A 20,476-nucleotide genomic window follows, 5' to 3' on the forward strand; every position below is an offset into this window, starting at 1 on the left:
AGTCATCGCCTCATAACAATGGACAGCTCAGTCAGTTTGGAATAATTACTTCATCACTACACAAAAATTTGAAGTAACTACACAAAGCACAATAAACTTAAAGGAAAGCCATAAAGGCTGCATATTTGGAAGGGCAGAGGAAAAAAAAATGGCCTCATATTACAACCAAAATATTGACTTTAAATTTTACAAGCATGTGAAATAGTAAATATATCAGTATACTTCAAAACTTGCAGCCTTCTCACCATAATATTTTTCAACTGTGCAAGCCTTTCAAGATTGGTGAGCAGCATTAAAAAATAAAAATAAAGTTTGTAACTGGAACTCTGTATAAACTGGAAAATAACTTTCTCGAGCTCAGAACAACCGACAACATATTCGCAAACAGTTCTATGGCTCTCAGTTATTGTACAGCTGGGATACCACAGAAACAAATCACATGATTTTCAAAAATACCTGCAGGTAATCTTGCACCCCTAAAACTATTGCTCTTTTATTTAAAAGAAACATTGGTACTTGCCTGCATTATTAAAAGAAAAAAAATCAATAACTGGCACCTAACCAAAAGTCCCTTCTGCTCCATGCATAATCAGATGTTTTCTTTGTTTACTGATGTTACTGTACCTCACCCATAAGTAATTTGATGTAATAATACTGGAAATAGTAAGTGTGATTTGTGACAGCACTGAGCAAGAAGTCTGAAATCTAACTGGAAACTGACCTTGACAGAAAATCATGTGGTAATTTTGTTTTCTTTATGTTCACTTCAATAAACTCAGAAAGGCAAAGAAAAAAAAAGTAGCGAGTAACTGGAAATGTGTATCAGTTGAAGATCTTACCAAACCTTAAATTAATTAAAAGGAGTTCATCAATTCCAATTTTTTTCCCCCCACATAAAAGTCAAAGTGCTCCACAGCAGAACACCCATTTTTCTACAAAGGGCCAAACTCTAAGAAAACCAGGACAGAGGTGAAAGTAAGAGTAAAACAAAGAGTAGCACAGAAAAAGATGCAAGATTCTCTGAAGTCAGGTATGCAGAAGTGATAAGATGATCTGTACAGAGCAATTAAAGGCAAGAAAATATTTTCACAAGTGTTTTCATTTGAAAGTTTCAGTACAGTACATAAATAGAAAACAATGAATCACTATAGTAAAGATAAACAAAGAGGAGTCAAGCAAAAAATGTAAGGTGCATAGCTGTTTGTAATCAGATACATATATATGAACACACATAAAAAAAATTGTATGTATTCACGAAGCCAGTACCATACATCAAAAGCACTTAGTAATATGGAGCACCATTTGGCCCAAAAAGTCTCCTGCTATCACAGGGAATCACAACTTTCAATTCCTAAAGATAACATAATACCTATAACTTAAAAAAAAAAAGAACAACCAAAACCCAAACAACCAAACAAATAAACCCCCCCAAATGAAAAAAACACCAAAAAACAAAAAACCCAGAAGAATCTTACATTCAACTCTTTCAACCACCAAATACTTTCTACTGATTTCTGATTTAGCATTTCTCTATCCATATTGAAAAACTGACCCAATACATTTTTGTCAGAAAAAGAACCTTCTCCTTCACATACCAGAAAAGCTTCTTGAGCATGCATTTTATTGGCAATACAGGGTTCCTAATTCCACTTTATATAGTTTCCCATATGAATAATTACGTACCTTTTTCTCCACCCTCCTGCTCCTGTCCCAGAAGACAAAACTGATGTTAAGATGAACTATATTTGGTAATCAGCGATATCAGACAGGGAACACTGAAGGAGAAAAAACAGGAAACAGACTGGATTGGAACAGTACAGATGGCCTGTGGTAGCCATAAATGTGTGAAGTGTATTTGCAGGCCAATGCATGCTTGAGGTGTCTCTCATTGTGCTCTTACATTTGAGAGGGCAAGAGCAACAGGATCAATACAGTGACCCAGAAACACCAGGCTTGTTGTCAAGAGTCTCCCAATCTAAAAGAAATTCCCTACCGAGTACACTACACCCCATCTCCAAAACTGCTCATGCAGTGGTACCCCACCAACAGTGGCGATTCAGCGAACCTGTCGCCTGCTGTCTGCATTTCAATGTAAAGATGGCTCAGCATACAGCAGCCAAAATAAGGGAGTTCTTCCAGAACAATTTAAGACAAAGAGCACTCAATCACTAAGAACTCCTACAAAGTAATTTTGTCTTGCATTTCAGGGATGCCCTAGAACAAACATCACATGTGCTAAACATTTACCTGCTGGGCTGGGTTTCAGAAAAGTTAATCATTCACTGCAAAAATTTAATTAGAAAAACAAACAAAAAAAATGGTTCTGGGTTATCTCAATGTTACTGTCACATTTCATTAAGATGCTGTTCAATTTCACATCCACAAAGTTGTGAATATAAACAATTTCAGCTATCACACCAGGTAAGTGCACACAACCTTATTCTAATAAATTGCAAGATACATTCATCGTACAGTTTTCATATCTGGGCCAGATGTTAATTTCCAGAGCACTGTGATATTATATTCATATGGCCTCTGTTAAGTACCCACAAGATTAGTATACCTTTTCCTGAAAATTTAAATACAACACTAGAAAGATCAGAAGTGGCTACTTAAACATTATTTCCCTCCAACCATCTTAAGTTACTTTTTCTATAAATTAATTCTTTAAAGTGCATAGGTCAAACTAAACACACCTCCCCCTGCAGCAGTTCAAACATGCCAAATATATAAGAAAAAGCAAGAAGGGCGTATCAGAAAGGTATTCCATTTAAAAGATCTCTCTGTACCTCTCAACTAGAATTTCCCACCAAATGGGCACTTTAGTCCCCTTACTACTCTTTCACCCCTCAAATGGTCATTCAACCCAAGGAACAGACAGGAGCTGTGAAATAATGCTATCTTCACACAGTTCTCTAGCAGGGCACTGTAGATGAGCCTTCCAATGGTGTCATAAGCGATGTGATTAACTTATGTCATCCATTTGTCATCACAACCTCTCCCTAAGGAGGTAAAGTTTAGAGTAGCATCTTGTTCTTAAATTTACAACGTGCAAGTATATCAAAGTCTGAGTTAGTTAAAAAAAAAAAAAAATGGAAGAGAGGGAAGAAAAAAGCCAAGATCAAAGAAAGGAAGCTATTGTGGAAGACGCTGGCAAGGATGTACACTCTAGTCACAGAAAATTTTTCTGGATTTGCTCTATCCCCAAGGAGTATTTTTTGTCTGCTGACAAGCCTATCCTCACTGTAGGCAGTTCCATAAACCAGAGAAGCGATGCTGCTGATCAACCTTGGTTCCTTCTACCTCCCATAATGTTTGGCTAAGCTTTCAAATGACTGGGACCTAGACCGCTGACTCCCTTAACACAAATTCAATACTCAGTAGTATATCCAGGAACTGCAGACTATTCTTACATGTCTGTGGTAAGCCTGCTAAGAGCACTGTAGCATTTATTCACCACTGGGGTTTACCAATTCTTTACAAGTTCCTGGCTTGACAAGGTGTGGGTCACTAACAATAGAGTCAAAGTCATTGAACCACACACAGCCTTCAGTACGTGCAATCTCCCAGGAAAACAGTTATTTCACATCAATGTTACTGACATGCTACGTAAGATTTTTAGCAGCTGAGAGTTAAAGAAATATTCTTGCCTTTCAGACTAAAGGGATCAGTTTTGGATGACTGCTTCCAACCAAAGGCACTAAATAAGGGCTATGAACTCTCAAATCAACATCTATTTAAAAGCCTAAATTCTTCTACCTCACCTCTCTCTGAAGAACAGACACTGTTCTTCAGTCATCAATGATCTCAGCAAGCACATGGCTACTCTTTGTTGTGCAGCCTTACAGGACAAAATATATGCCTGACACAAATTTCTGGCCACTTGCCTTTATAGCTTCCAGAACAAGACACACTAGTCAGCAGAAACACATTATCACCTGTTTTGCTGCTATATCCTAGCACACAAGTAACTGCAGCCGTCACAGTCTTTTCAATATAACAAGTAATGTCACTAAATCAGCACAGCTACTATTTTACGTAAACAAATAACTTTCTACAAGCAAATTTAGGTTTAGGAATCTTTGATACTCATTTAGATAAAACTGTTGAGATAAACAGTTGAGATAAAGTCCGTGAATACTGGAACTATCCATGCTTGGCTCTTGATAGTTTTACATCTCACAGTTGAGTTCTCACATAATTTTCTACCTACTTGGGGCTTTTGCCACCTCGGCCTCCTTACGCCTTCTTACAAGGTCTCTCTCTTCCAGCCAAGCTGCCTGTTTTCATGTACTCTGTAAGTACATTACCATTTATAAGACTTCCAGACCTTTCGTCAAATTAGGTGGAAACCTGCAGTGGGTTTAAAAGTTGTTGGCTCTGTCTCTGAAATTTGGCTGAAGAATCATCATTTACATCTTCTCAGCTTCATTTTGCAACTACTCAAAGCGTGTTGCATGACTACTGGCAAAGCTTTTTCATTCCCGATGCTAAGGTTACTTTTAAGCAACACAGTTTTTTTGTTCCTGCTTGGAAGTTCACACCTCTGTGCTGAGCCTGGCAACCTACTCAATCGTCTGACAACTCTGGTAGATCTATTTCTAAACTAATATACATTAAAACTTAGGAATTTCGGTAAAAAACAACAAAAATTTGGAAGGAAGAATGATTAAATGCATTACAATGGAATATGCTTATGATGGCAATCAACCAGAGTTTTCTGCAGCAAGCCAGCTTTATGGGGACTGTGGTTACTTTCTCCTCCTCAACAGAATGAAATCCATCAAAAATTCAACAATGTGCAAGAATTTGATTGTTTTCCTCAGCTGTGAAGTTTGTCATTTAAAATTGCCGAATTTTGCCAAGAGAACAAAAATCTGATTTGTACTGTGATGGTATTGGAGAGTTGACCCAATTATTTTGGTCCCTGCAAAAATCCTGTCCCCTTGCACCTTTACCATTGTGTTGAACTGCATGTATCAACAGATCTCTTTTGCCATAAGATACACCTAATGCTCCTAGTAATCACCAGTCTTTGTTTTTGAAAATTATACTATTCACTGCAAAAGCTGACAAAGAAATATGTTTACACGCAAATTCTCCCTATTTGAAACATCAGAAAAAAAAAACCCAAAACAACTTCATTATTAGCACTTACATACAGCACACACAACATGAAACCAGAACAGCACTGTAAAATGGGGGGGCGGGGGGGGAGGGGAAGAGGGAATTATATTCCCAGCAGTGACCATTAACCCTTAGCCTTGATTTTGTGGGCCATCTGCACGTATACCAGCCAGTGGTATTGGCCTGACACATTCTTTCTGCCTCTAGCCACTGACTCATTAAGTCCCCAAGAGACAAAAAGGGTGTTTGATGGTTCTCTCTTCTAGAAATTCTTCCAACCAATCTCTGAAGATTTTAAACCCTGGTTTATTTGTTTTGTTTTTTCTATTTTGAAGACCTCTATTGTCTCTTCTTCAGCCCTGATCCATTTAACTGTCCCTCATATGCCAAACCATTGCTCCTACACGGCACACTTCTCTGTATCCCTTCAAGAGGGGAGAACCAGAAGTGTAGATGCTATCCCAGATGGCTTTTGTATAAGCATAGAATTTTTTTTCCTTTAAGCTGTTCCAATAAAAACTTTCCTGTTTGCATCAAAACCAAAACAACAGGTTCACAGCTCAGCATCTCTGGGCTGTTACAATTAGACAACAACATTAGAAATAGCTACAATAGGAACTCTGAGTAAAGATCTCAAGGAATACAAATTCCGAACCCATGACATGGGTCAGCATATGCAGTGAATCATCACACAGAAACAACAGAGAAGAAGATTTTTGTTTCTCCATCTTCCTACTCCTTTACAAAGTGCTTTGTTCAGAGATTACCATGTACTCTTTCTCGAACCTCAGAAAGATAGAAGGTACCTCTACAGTTAAAATTGTCACACTTGCCTATTTATCCCAGTTAGCTGCGTCCATAAACTAAAACCTTGCCTTTCAGTTTTCTGTGTAGATGCTTGATCATGAACAGAAGTGCAACACCGAAGTTCTGTTCCTTCCCAAAAAGCGTTCTGATTTCTTAAGTTACCAGGAACAACAACGTAACTGAGTTACAAGCAAAGGCAATATGAGCATCATCTTTAAGGCAACCCACATTTTATAGGCTTGACAAAAAAAGAAAAAATATCTGAATCATTACACTTCATAAATTTCTTCACGAACAAATCTGTACAAAACCTATACACAAATATTTCACTCAGTCCACGCATCTAAAACTCTTTTCCAGTCGCTGTCCCTGTTACAGCCTCAACTCAGTCTCATTTAACCTGGCTGACAAACACCAACTTGTTTCTGCTTAAGCCATGAGGACATTTTTTAAGAACTCTTTGAACAGACTTCATTCCCATCTCCACATCCCTCAAGTGACTGAACTGTTTTACTCTACCAAGAGGCATTAACCAAGGAAAAATTACAGTGTTGTTACCAAGATCTTGGAAAGCAATGTCATCAAAACACACAATAGTGCTAATACTCTGACCCTGAAGCCCTATGGGTCTCATACCCAAACAATTCTGTCAGTAGTACGTCATGTATGCCCTATGACTGAAAGAAGATTCTGCTCTATCAACTTTTGATATTAAAGTCAAGTGCATATTTTCATATTTTACTGTCAACATCCCACTGGTCCAGGATAACTTTTTACACAAGTAACTTAAAACCCTAAAGAAAACAGTAAATATATCTTACTTTGAAACAATTTGTTAAGGGATTAGATATCATTTGATAAGGCTAATGAATTTACACATAAATTACATTATATATAGCTTATACGTTTATACAACATGAGCTCTCACTATTTCAACACCTAAAATTACCCTTATACAAGAACAGAACAGTTAATAATAAAGTCAGATGGGGAAGGGGATACTGCATCAGTCGGGCACAATACTATTTATGTGATTAAGTTTTTTTCTCTTAAAATAATCCTAGTAGCTTCAAAGTTAAGCAAGAAGGCTTTTTTTTTTTTTTATATTTTTGCATGTACAAAATAAAACATTAAGTAGAGATATGAAAACCTCAGACTTATTCTGGGAATGGAAAAAAAACATGTTGAAAGAATGAGACATATTTCCTTTCAAAAGCTAACTTGAAATTATTTGAATTGAAAATCAAAGCAAGCAATAAACTTATAGGAGATGCTAAACAGACAATTTGCATACATCTACCTACATGCCTCGGAAATTCTACCTGTACGAACACAGCAAACAACACAGGCTCCAAATTCTGTAAACTGATTAAATTTCAAACAGCTCCATACTACCTGTACTGGCATTTCCTGTTCCAAACACTCTCTGAAAACACTCCAGAGAAACTCGCTGATGGGCATGTGACTACCACGTTAAACATTAACTTTACGTTCTGACTCTTACAGAGCCAAAACAGGAGCGCGCACCGTCTCGACACGAAAACCATCCCCATTTCAGAGGCAGCCTGCCCTCCGCTTACACAACCTACGGGACAGCGCCGCAGCTCGCCCCGCGATCTGTGTGTGACCCTCACCCGGGCCGCCCACAGGCGGCTTCCAGGCCGCACGCCGGCGGGGGCCCCTCCGCGGGTGGGCGCCGCTCCCCGGGGCAGGGGCCGCCGGCACCTCAGGCGGGCGGGCCGGTCACGGGCTCAGCGCCGCACCCTGAGCAGACGACAGTCCCCGCTTCAGCGCCCGGCCGCCCCTCGCCGGACGGGACCCCCCCGGCCGCCGCCAGATGTGCCGGCAGCAGGTGAACGGCCCGCGGCGGTCCCGACGCCCGGCCGCTGCCGCCCGGCACAGATCACCCCATCTCGCTGAGGACGAGAGGCGAACGCCGCTTCTCCTTCCCCAGCTCAGGACGACGGCTGCCTCCCGCTCGGGGGCCGGGGCCGCTGCCTCACCTCCCGCCGCGCCGGGCATACGACGGCCGCCTCACCCCCGGTGCGCGCGTCGCTCCCCACTCGGCTCCGCTCTCGCCTCCTCCCGGCGGCGACTCCGAGCGCGGCCCCGCCCTCACACAAACTTTTGCTCCCCCCTCCTCTCCCGCCCGTCGGCGCGCTTGCGCTATGGGGCGGCAGGCGAGCGGAGGCGGGGGCGGGCAGGCGTCTCCCTCACGGTATCCCGGATCTTCCCGAGCGTGCCCGGCGCCAGGAAGAGGGAGGTGGCGCTGCGGGAGGACGAGCGGGGCGGGGGGTGTCGCGGAAGCGGCTGGAGGGGCCAGACCAATCACAGCGCCGCCGCAGCCGCCTCCCGCTCGCCGGAGAAAGCCCGGTGGGTGGGCGTGGCCGCGGCCGCCTCAGCCGGCGTGCGGTAGCGCTGCGCACGCGCAGTGTGCGCGCCGGAGGCTCCCGGGCAGCAGCCCGCGCTCGAAGGGGCGGGTTGGGGCTCCGGTGTTTGCGGTATGCCGAGGGCAGAGGGCCGGGGCGGCCGCGGCAAGGTAAGGGGTTGCCGCAGCCCCCATTTCCTCCATCCCCCTTCTGTCAGTGGTTGAGGGTGCGGTTGTCCCAAGTGTGAAAGCCGTTGCGGTGGCACCTGAGGTAACTGGAAGCAGCTCTTGCAGTCGTGCGGTCGCAGGCCAGGAAGCCTCTGTTGGGACTCTTCCAGACCACGGGGTTTTCGAGTTAATAGCCCGTTAAAATGAACGAGGCAGCAGTTGTTTTTCCAGCAATTGTTTTCCAGGGCTCCTTTCAGGATATCTGTCTACGCACATTGGGCTTTACTTAAGATGCCCGCAAAACAGCACAGTCACGCCAGTGCCTGGTGGGGCGAGGGCAGCTCTTAAGCCAAACCCCAAACAAGAGTACGTGTTCCGTGTTACCCAAAAAGGTCCTATATTACATGTACACCTACCCGAGGGTCATTGCCCCAAAGTCATGTTCCCTATGATTTTTATCTGATCTGTTATTTTGGAGAAGGAGGGGTGTTTCCTTTTGTTATTCCCAAAAGGAATTACATGTTGATGAATACTCATCTTTCTTGTTGCTCAAGTACCTTCTGTATTGCATTGTTGTCATCTTCTTCGATAAACAAGGAGATTTCGTTAACATTTCATTTCTAGATTAGTATTTTAAGTATTACCACAGCCAACATCAGTTCTTGGTGTGTGCGGCTGAATATAACTTCTTGTATTCTCTCTCTTCCCGTTGCCTTTTTTATGGTCTGATGGGATTGGAGAAGTCTGTAAAAGCATGTTCAGTTTTCCAATAGCATCTTGTGTAATAGTAAATTAAATAGTTTCCCTGTAAAGTTCTCTTTCTGCAGCTCCTTTGGGTCATCCAGATTGCAGTAGCATTTCTGTCCAGAACTGACTGTGTGGAACATGAGGCACTGCATCAAATTAGTTCACTGCCTTATTTAAATACTGTACTTGTATTGCTCTTGTGTCCATTTTCATTAAAAAATCAATTTTAATACATTTTGATCAGATTATTTTTGGTACTCTTCCATTATATTGCTGGTGTGAAGATGCACACTGGCAAAGGCAGTTTTCTCAGTTTCAATCTCCATTTTTCATCAAGTGGCTAACTTCTGACTTCAAAAAGCCCAAAAGTTCTTCGGGGAGATTTTTGTTAGCTTTTCCAGGCTTTTGTTACACATATATAATTTTTTTTTTTTTTTTTTTTATGGCTGCATTTTTCAGTGAATTGGATAGGCCTATTCACTAATTGGAGTTACTTAACACAGGATTTTTATGAAGTGTTTTTTCTTGAGACTTTCAGATGTTATAGCTAGTAGTTGGCATATATGTATACACACTTCTTAGTTTTTTAACAGATACCCTATTTGCTTGCCTCTCTGTTCCTGAAAAGTTTCCTATATTTGTGATTTTTAAAAGGAATTGAATATCTAATTCTCTCATAATGCTAAGATTCATACAGCGTGTTGGCACAATGAGCATCTTAGCATTTTTCTGTAGTTCTTTTTTAGCTGTTTATTGATAGATACTTGAATTTCCAGTTCTCACTATGAATTTTAAGGTAAAAACATCTTAAAGTTGGTATTTTAACATTACCATTAAAAATCCAGTTTTGCATTAGTGCATCTTTTTATTCTATATTTATAAGGAACATTCTGCTTATCATTTTGGTTAGTATTAGTTTAGCCCTTGATCCCTGCATTACTACTTTGCACTCAAGCAAAGGCATCTGTGGATCCCAAAATGAGATTATGACCTCATTCTGATTATGACCTTGTTTTGATAATTTTGCTTCTCCACGGACTCTGCTTTCTTCTTTGCTTCTGCCCTTTCTTCAGCACAGGTTTGTTTTTTACTGCTAATCTTTTAGGAGTCCCTTATAATTTATATTGTGGGGTTTTGTTTCTTTTTTTCCTATTCCTTTTTTTCTCAGAGTAAGTGTAGTCTGTGAGCTTTAATTATGGTATATTTTAAGGTTCTCTACCAGTGAATCTTGATAGTCTTCCACACAGTTCAGACACAGAATGACACAGGTGCGGCACAGGAAGCCCTAAATGAGGTAACAGAAGAACTTTAAAATTAGAATAAATGGTGCAAGTACAAAACAATGTTACAAGGGTAAATGATTTCCTGTTGCAGTTATTGTCAGTACAGGATATGTGCTATGCATGATGCAGAAGAATGTTTATGTGGTGTTAGTACTGACGTTTATGTCAAGTTTGGTAGTATTAGTAACATAGATTCTTAAACTAGAGAGTTGAAAAGGCCTTAAACTTGAAGGAGAGGGATCCAAAGTAGAATAGAATTTTACAGTTCTGCTCAGTAATCCAACCATTCAAGTTGGCTCCAGGCTAACAGGTCTATATTAGGATTTTCGAAAGGAAGAAAGATCAGTGTAGCAGAGTGGATGATGGAGAGGTGGGATTTGGGATGTGACGCAAAACACAGAGCTGGAAGAAGATGGAGGTGGAGTGTGTCCAGGTCCTTAAGCATATCCAGGGCACTAGGGTTTGCACATATTTATGGAAAATCATGCACCAAAAGAAAAATTTCGGCATAGTTAGGAGACATCAAAAGGTTTCAAAGTAATTGCATTCAATATTTTTTTCTCAAAGGTGCAGGCATCATACTTCATTTTAGTTGATGAATAAGCTGCAAGTCTGTTTCACAGCTGCACACAAAAGGGTTTATTTTCATCTTAGAACTTTCGGCTTCTAGTGTCATCTATACCGTTGTTGCCACCGGCTGATCTGTAAATAAGTTCTGATTCCTTCCTCTGAAACACTTTTATTGTATCATGTGTTTTGTATACACAATGTTTCTATGAACATTTTCATACCGGTTGCTGTGCTGGAACACCTATTCTCTATTTTCTTTCATATTTCTTCTTAACACTTGGAACACATTTTCAACAACCTTTTCTAACAGGTTGCTATCCTTTTCATGTTCAAATGATTCATAAAGAAATTATGTCTGCTCAAATCTTCTCACATTAGAGGGGTAGAAGACTAAATTTTGTGGGTTTTAAAGAATTAGTTAAATCGTGTTTCCTTGAGAGCTAATCAGTTTTTTGGTTTTTTTTTTCATTGTTACTCTTGGTCTTCTGCACTGATCTTTCTTCCTCCTTATGAGCTGATAGTCGTGTGAGATCAACTAGGTATACTCAACAGGAACTGTGCCTGTACTTAATGGGGATTTTGCAAAAAATAATTAGTAAATTATGTGTATGGTCTGAGGCAGAAAAATCCACAAGCTAATGCAGAATTTAAGGTGTGGTTTATTAGTTAAATATTTTTAAAAGATTTTTCACTGGAAGCACTACACATTATGTTGCATGTTATGGTCGAGTTTGTTTTTCTGGCCTATCACAGAGAATGTTATGTGTGATGAAGTGCCATTTATCATTGATTTTAAGACATTTATGAGACATTCCCATTATAATTGTAAAATATGTTTAATTCCAGTGGCTGGGAACCATCGTGTTTTTGTGAAGTAATTACTAAGCTCTTAAGAGAGTGTCTGAGACTCTGCTACTCTGCTGCTCTGCTGAGAAGAAAAAGAATGAAGAAAACAATTCTTTGAGAAGAATCTGCAATTTGAAAGATATCAGGGACACTAGGCCCTATTCTGCATAGACAATAACAGGATAAAGCTTGATTAAGTAAAGTAAGGATTACTTAAGATGCTGTATTGCTAAACTACTTAAGAATATGTGATATTCCGTGTTCTCTAGAGCTTTGGGGTAACGTCAGATTATATTGTTGTGGTTTAAGCCCAGCTGGTCACCCAGAACCACGCAGCCGCTCGCTCACTCCCCGCTGCCTTTTATAACTCCCCGCTCCCGGAGGGATGTGGAGGAGAATCAAAAGAATGTAAATCCCATGGGTTCAGATAAGAGCAGTCCAGTAACTGAGGTATAATACAAAACCACTAGTGTTACCACCAATGATAATAACGATAAGGGAAATAACAAGAGGAGAGGATACAATTGCTCACCACCCACTGACCGATACCCAGCCCGACCCGAGCAGTGATCTGAGCCTTCCGGGTAACTCCCCCCGGTTTATATACTGGGCATGACGTGCTGTGGTATGGAATACCCCTTTGACTGGTTTGGGTCAGGTGTCCTGTCTCTGCTTCCCGCTGGCTTCCCATTCCCCTCCTCACTGGCAGAACATGAGACTCAAAAATCCTTGATCGGAGTTAACATTACTTAGCAGCAACTAAAAACACTGCTGTGTTATCAGCATTGTTCTCAGGCTAAAGTTGAAAACACAGCGCTGCACCAGCTACTAAGAAGGAGAAAAATGACTGCTACAGCTGAACCCAGGACAATATGTTTAAACTTTTTTGCCTGGAGATGAGAACAAAAAAATCTTTCAAATTCCAAGACACACTTGTAGTTGCTTGTCTTCAAGAGCAGTGGTTTTTCACTGAGGGGTTAGCTTGGTGCTCTTCATAATACTGCAAGAGTTACCAATAAGGAAAACAGATTGGTAGGAAGCAGAGCTATAAAGCAGTAAAAGAACCAGAGAAAGAGTAATTTTTAGTGTTTGCAACATAAAATAATCATCATACACATTTCATAGGCAGGCTGAAAGGAAGCCCTAACATCATTTGAGTCCAAGTTGTCTAGGTCGTATGCTTACCTGTTTTGTCACAAAAAGTTCCAAAACAAGAGCAGAACAAGTGAAAAAAAAAGAAATCTCTCTTCAGCTTGCAGTAAGCTAAGTGAGGGCACATTATTTTGGAGTAACTTTACCTAACTGTATTCCACTCCTCAAGTCTCCCCTACCATGAGAACCTATGCCTGCAACCTTTCCTTCTGAACATACTCTAGCAAAGTTTTCCCTATGTAGCCTGTAGTAAGCAGTCACATGAAGCTTAGTCATCTGATTGCTCTCATTCCCACATCCTGTATAGAGTCTAAAATTTATACATACGTCCACATCCATTTTCTTCTTCAAAATAGGTTAATGGAGCATTTCTTTAAAGACTCACTCAGACAAATGTGTTCAGTCGGCTAGTTTCCTATTCCTTTTTTTATACTCTCTGGAGTGCCACATTTAAAAGGTATTTTGCTCTTTGTAGCCTTTCTGGCTATGCTTCTGTTTGTAGATATGCATGTAGGCCTGCTCCACGCATACTGGGTCTATGAGAAAGGGCTAAGCAAGAGCAAAACATAGAGAATGGAGAACAGAATGAGGAAAAATACAGTTTAGGAGGAGGATATGGAGTAGCAATGGGAAAAAAGAAGGTGAAAAATAAGAATTAAATGATAAAACAGGGGATAGTATCCAGCAATAAGAAGAGGAGAAGGAACAAAAAAGAAACTGTGCACATAAGACATGAATGAAAGAAGGAGAAAAGTAATCCTGGCTGAAAAAGCATCACTCTTTTTCACCGTAAAAGCTCTAAGTTAAGTTTCAGAAGCAATGAGAATGTTAAAGTGTTGGTTTATTTTAGCTAGGTTAAAAAAAAAAAAGGTAATATAGAACACAGGAGACCACAAGAGAGTTTAAATAAAGGGGCATTACAGACTTTGAAGGAGGAGCATGCTGCATGCTGTCTCATGGGCTGAGATTCTAAACTTCCTGTTATTTCTGTTCAAGTTGCTTCTCCTTCCTCCTCCTCTTAATTAGCTGTAGACACACTTTCATGGAGCATAACCACCATTTTTTAACTTCCCTTCTTTTAGGTGCAGGAATAAACACAATATATTTTGCTCTTACTTATTCATTGTACATTACCCTGACTAATTTTTTTCCCAGTAGTTTTTCAAGTGTTAAAATGTTCAATGGGGTGGCAAAAGCAATTTCACTGAAGTCATCTAGAATTTCACTCTGAGAAAAAGAAACACTGGTTTTCATTCTCCGGACTTTTTGATAATGGGCCTGGAACAAGATCTTGGTGTGCATGATTGTGTTCATTCTTTAGGAATGAGGGAAAGGGTGGGGATTGCTTAAATCTTGCAAATTAATATCTTCCTCTTGGATCATCCAGTTTCCAGTCCAATAATCTACTTCTGTGGAACAATAATGCAACTGAAATCCTTTCCTATTTTAGGCTTTTCTGTTTTTAAAGTTAGTTCCTGGAATAGTAGAAGTATGAGAAAATTCTATGCATGCTGCATATATCAGCGACTTTTCTGAAGCTGTGTCCTCATCTGGGTGCTCTTGAAAACAACATAAAGTTTTAATAATGATCTTTGTTTGCATTGTATCAGTCTTGCTCAATCCTTTCATATTTGCAGGTCTGGTTTATTGCTTTCTCTAAGGATATAAACCAGTAAGAATGGATGTCTGCAACGGAAAAAGAGAAGAATGAGATGTTCCCTCATTCCTTGGATTCACATAGATGATTTCTGTGGCTAGATTGAGCTTTTTAGGTGAAACCCCATGCGAGGTAAAGTGAGGACAAAAGAGCGGTATGCACTGAATGTAGAATGAGGAGTAATACAGTGCTTAACATTACATAATACACACTCAGCCTCATTAAAACTAAAATACATGAATACCTCAGATAACAGCATGCAAAAATGTTTGCAAGTGTTTAAAAACTGATTTTGTCCTGTGTGAGAAACTGAACATGATTTGATTAAAATATGAGTTGTGTCCACACCTCACACACCTCAGTCTATACCTAAACAAAATTTAACAGGATTGTGTTAGACAACAGGCTGATTTAAAAAAAAATAATAATTAAAAAAGGCATTCGATTTAGGTGTTCTCAGTGCTCATTGTGTTTCAGCATTTAGACCATTGCTTTCCTTTTTCCTTTTTGTTTTTTAATCCTTTCTGAAGTTTTCAGAGCTCCCAGAATGTAGCTGCACTTCTGTGCACAAAAGCTGGTTTGCATTTGCAAACTAGTAAGTTAGTTACTTTACTTTGCAGTGTAAATTTAATCTATATGACTTTAATCTGTACAAAAGTTAAGTCCCAGTAATCAGAGAACGTGATAACTTTGTAGCTATTACCATGCTGAGACATCCATACTTTTTTCTATTTCCAGAGCTATCTAGTTCAAATACCTCTATACTATGATCTACTTAAATTGTAGAGAAATCTATGGGAATGTTGGGGGGGGCGGGTGGTGGTGTTACATTGTCAGATAAATTTAAAGCTAGATCAATTCTAACCTTTAGTAAGAGCTTTTATTGATTCTGTTGTAAATGCATGTCACTACTGTTTTTCTGGGCAAGCAAAAAATGAGCAGAAACCACTTGCTTCTGGACTCAAGATTTTCTTGGCGAGGTTCAAAGCTGCAGTTAACATCTTAACTGATTAGTTTCTGTAACATGGGCAGGACATGGACACTGAGGCAGATTGGCTTTTTGTAGAGGATAAGCAATTTTTAGCTTTTCCTCCTACAGATTAAAAAAAAACCACCACCAACAACAAACCAACAAACAAAAACAACAACAAACAAATCTGGAGGGGGAAAAAAAAATAGGATAAACCATCTTTTTTCCATAGACAAATCATGCTAGACTTGCCTGCTTTCTTTCTGTGATACACTAACTGCTTTTCTAGACCAATGAAATTGTTAAACTGAAGAAGAGGGCAATTAGTAAATTAATTGTTGGGCAGGCGAAGAAATGGAAAAGGTAGCAATGTGTTATACTGAATGGTAGGAGAGAGTTGTTAGACCTGTCTCAAAAAATTGACACTGAAACTGGTATTGTTTAATAGTGTCATCAGTGATCTTGGCACAAAAACTAGAACTTGCTAATGAAATTTGTTGACATCACAAAATTGGGAAACAGCCTCTAATAGTGTGGTGTCGTACTGGAATGATTGGATGACCTTGAGGAGTAGAGAAATAAAATGTGATAAAATAGAATAACATAAAATACAAGGTCATGTGCTTAGGAACTGATAGGAAAGGCTGGCTGATACAGGTTCAGAGCTTGTTGCATGGAAGATGAGAGAATTGGGAAGAACTGGATGTGTAAGCCAAAGAAAGGGTACCTATGAGCCACAGCTTTGATGTTGCTGTGGAAAATGTATATGCAGTCCTAAGTAAATTCAGCCCTGTATTTCTTGTACAGATAAGGAAGTATTAATGCCATGTGTGGCTGGTGAAACTTTAAAACTGAGAACAGATCTGAAAATCCACATGCAAGAAATTTGACCTATGAAAGTTGGGGAAAAAAAAGTAAAATTAAAAAATCACTGCTGAAAGAGAGGAGTGGACAAGAAAGAGACTAAAAGAACTTGGATTGTTTAATTTAGACAAGTGAAGCATAAAAGACCTTACTGTCTTTGAAATATTAGTTGAAGCAAATGTGGCAGGAAAAGAACCTAGTTTTAATTAAAAAAAAAAAGGGGGGGGGGGGTTAAAAAGGTTTGTTAAGAAATTACCCTAAGCTGGGTATGAATAAATGTGCTGCAACTGCTCAGTTTACTCTTCTCCTTCCTATTTGAACAGCATGTTCTTATTTTTTCCCTTGCCAGCAAGCAGTCAAAATGTTTCCATTAAGTACTTGGAGAATGGCATACTGCTAGAATTCAGCTGCCAGAATTAAGCCTTACTTGGCTTCTTGACGTGCAGTAGGCCAGCCTAGGAAGAGCCTTTCACGCCTCAAATGTTTGTTTATAGTCATTTGTAGTTATCTTGCATAGTCATCTTTCAGTAATCTTGAGTGTAATGACTACTTTTAAACAGTAACTACTATTTAAAGTTAATATTTTGCCTAGCTTGACTAACGTGGCTCTACAGAGAAACTTTATGAAGAAAGAGGAAGTAGAGCGCTACTTTCTAGACTGCTGCATGGCCGCTAGCCTTCCCACCATGGTGATTCTTAGCCTGCTGCTCTGTATGCCACCCAAAAGCTCCTCATTCCCTACATTTTCCTTTTAAATCTTTCTTCATTCTTTTCCTGCTCGTATGTCAGGGGAACTGGATGTATTTTCTTGCAGCAGTCCTGTCACATTCATGAAAAGAAGATTTGACTGTCCAAATGTCCTTCAGAACTCCAGAGAAATCCAGTTCTAAGCTATACCTTCCATGCAAAGCAGCCTGAGGGCATTCCTGCGTTAATGAGTACAGCCAGTTCTGAACTGACAAGGTTCAGGCTGTTCTTTGTACAAACTCCATCGAATATTTTAATCTCCATTTGCTTTTGAAAGAATAGTTGGCTTACAATATTCAGGCTTATTTTCACTCTTACAGTGATTATAGATCTGTCTCTTGCAGGTGTTATTTAGCTTTGTCTCACAATGTCTTTGTGAAGTAGGGAATGATGGCAAATGCTGGGTTAGGTGTTTTGGATGAACATTTTTTTCACAGGAAATGCAGTTTTCGTCTGAAAACAAGATATTGTGAATTCATCTTGAATTTGGTTCATAATTTTGGTGGAAAATAACTGTAAGAAAAATAACTGAAAAAAACCCTGTAACTTTGTTTATTACATCTTTCTTTTTAAAAACATCAAATACTAATTTGTTGGTACTTTTATCAGTTAAAATTTGCCCACTATAGAATGAAATCGGTTATTTCAAGTAAAATTAAGTAGAAAGTTATTCTACTAGTAATGGTTCTTGCCTTCACGATGCATCATTGGCTGGAATTTTATGCATGTACTCATGTAAACCTATTTCTTACTTTGTTTCTTTATTTTTACCAATAAATTTCTTGTTTTAAATAAAAACACTCCCCCCCCAAAAAAGACCAAAAACCAAACAAACTAAACCAACCCCCCCCCCCCCCCCCCCCAAAAAAAACATTTTGTGTCCAAAATCAGCACCCAGGTACAAAGCTTGGATTTTTTGGACTTCTTTTTTCCCCCCCCAAGACTCTTCTCGTGTTCCGATCAGTGAAACGTTCTCTTTTATCCATTTTCCTTAAACTTTGTATAATAATCATAACTTACTGAAAAATTCCTTTGAGATACTGTGAGCTGATGCTTGTTTCACATGTAGAACATGGTGAGTGTGGATGCGAGAGGGTGAGGTCTCACTGCATAGGATCAGGAGTCTTTCCAAAGGCATAGCTGAGGTCAGGCTTTTGTATTCCCTGCAGCGTACATACTCTGTGCAGGAGGTTTTAAGTTAACCCTGGCTGTCTCTGGTTCTAACTTGCGTTTTAAGTGTTCACATTCACATGTGGAAATTGGCTTTCTTCTAACTGCTCCCATAATGGGTATTTTGTTGTAAGTTAATAAACATCTGTACTAATGACACTTGCTAGAATCGTCATGGTACTTTTAACACATGATTTTCAGAAGACAGCCAGAAAGTATTTCATAGGACTGCCAGATCCTTCTTTTATCAATCTTTGGCAGTGCCCAGTGGAAGATATTTATAGGACGAAATCAGCTAAATTGTGTGGGTGATCTTTCCCACACAACTTTCTATTTTCCAGTGATAAGCCCCAGATTCAGCTCACAGTCGTGGCTGCAACATCCTATAGCACCAGGTTCTACAACTAGATATTCCTTGAAAAAGTATTCTATTTATTTTAAAGTTGGTTCCTTATCATTTTACTAAGAGTCAGTTCCTGTGTTATTGTTCCTTCCTCATCTTCTCCATACCTTTCATGGAGACCTCTGTCATAAGTTCCTTTATTTGTGTTTAGATAGCCTAATTACTGTTTCCTTGCAGAGAAATTTTATTTGTCTCTTTGTTTTATGAGTCTCCTCTATTCTACTCTTAAACCATGTTTACTTTTTTGGAGGGAAGGTTTAGAGCTCTGTAGTAGTTTTTACTTACTCTGAACACTTAGCCTGCAGGCTGTTTAAAATAATGTATTATTTCCTGAAAGAATTTTACTCTTTCAGTTGCTTTTTGATTTCCTTTTAGTAGAAGTATTTTATATGCAATTTTTGTTTCTTAAACTGTATCAGTATGCTGACTGAATTTGATGACTGCTAATAGTTTATGGACCCAACACTGAGCAATTCTAATCTAACATATATGGGATTTTATGCTCCAGAGTCTTCCTGTATTCCAGTAAGTATATTTTATCCTCTTGTCCTAGGTACAGACCACAATATTTTGTGCTGGTTAGTAAGGCCATCTAAGAACTGAAGTGGAGTGGAAGTTATTCATGGCTGGTCTAAAAATAATTTTTAAAACATCTTAGTAGATACATGCTCATTTTCTCCCTACAGTTCCATGCAGTTTCCCAGAGTATCTGAGGCATTGCTAGGGTTGTTTGCACTTCAAGGTATGTACAATGAAAGGTGAACCACATACATAATTAGGCCAAGCTTTCCAATCCAAAACATCCATTCTGACACTGAATGTACCTTTGATAGTGGCATACATTTCAATTACAAATACACATTTGAGATGCAATAAATGCCATGAATGGTCTGCACAGAGGTCAGTGTCAAAACCTTTGATTTCACTGGGATCAGAATTCCATCTCCAATGTGGTTTTCCCACTTCTGGTTGAGACAATGCATGTTAAAGTAATTAAAACACAAAAATACTTTGAGACAATAGAATAATAATTTATTTCCCCAATTGTCAGTTTTATAGTTTATGCAGACGGAAAGCAGCCAAGACATGCTGACATATTTAAGATGTCTAAGAAGGGAGTACACAGTTAAAAAAAGAAGACATCCAAAATACAAGATCAGGTATAAACAAAGTATTTCTGGACAGTAATAAATTAACAACATGAACTGTTCGTTTCATGGTACTGATACATAATCTTTATTGCAAAAGAACCAGAAAACAAGTCGGCTGCAGTTTTTGTTGAAACTGGGAGAGATGCCATATGGGGGGTTTTATTAGCACATTTGTGCAAACAAACCGAACATAAGCAAATAGCCATCATCAGAAATCCAACATCCAAGAGACTGTGGCCTGCTGGATTCAAGAACAAAATTCAGAATTACTATGTACAGTAATCTACTGTACATAGTTCTTCTGAAATTATTTCGGTGCTGCCAGTGAAGGACTTGCGTATTAGGTAATTTGGCCTCTTAGCTTAGGTAAGTAAAGTGAAATACATCAAAATTATATAATTTTGATGAGTCTGACCAAAGTATGTGACATAGGAATGTCATAAGTG

The 20,476-nt window shown here is 39.4% G+C and overlaps 2 protein-coding genes across 9 annotated transcripts in view; one reads left to right on the forward strand and one right to left on the reverse strand.

Moving 5' to 3' along the window:
- USP53 (ubiquitin specific peptidase 53) overlaps positions 1–8,089 on the reverse strand; it is a 38,018-nt gene extending 29,929 nt beyond the window's left edge. Inside the window, exons 1-2 of one of the 2 annotated variants that reach the window (XM_030481059.2) lie at positions 7,938–8,089; positions 1,684–1,775 (exon numbers count right to left, since the gene is read on the reverse strand). The gene's annotated coding sequence lies outside the window, so the exon portion shown is untranslated. The remainder of the gene's footprint in view (positions 1–1,683; positions 1,776–7,937) is intronic. The other variant, XM_030481060.2, reaches the window with a different exon arrangement.
- A 51-nt stretch (positions 8,090–8,140) lies between these two features.
- Positions 8,141–20,476, forward strand: part of SEC24D (SEC24 homolog D, COPII coat complex component) — a 212,554-nt gene continuing 200,218 nt past the window's right edge. For 5 of the 7 annotated variants that reach the window (XM_030481063.1, XM_030481061.1, XM_030481064.1 and 2 more), the window contains exon 1: positions 11,625–12,118. The gene's annotated coding sequence lies outside the window, so the exon portion shown is untranslated. Of the gene's footprint in view, positions 8,308–8,385; positions 8,474–11,624; positions 12,119–20,476 lie in introns of those variants that run through there. The other 2 variants (XM_030481066.1, XM_030481062.1) reach the window with 2 other exon arrangements.

The sequence above is a fragment of the Strigops habroptila genome, chromosome 3 (genome assembly GCF_004027225.2).
Source record: "Strigops habroptila isolate Jane chromosome 3, bStrHab1.2.pri, whole genome shotgun sequence".
NCBI classification, from domain to species: Eukaryota; Metazoa; Chordata; class Aves; order Psittaciformes; family Psittacidae; genus Strigops; species Strigops habroptila.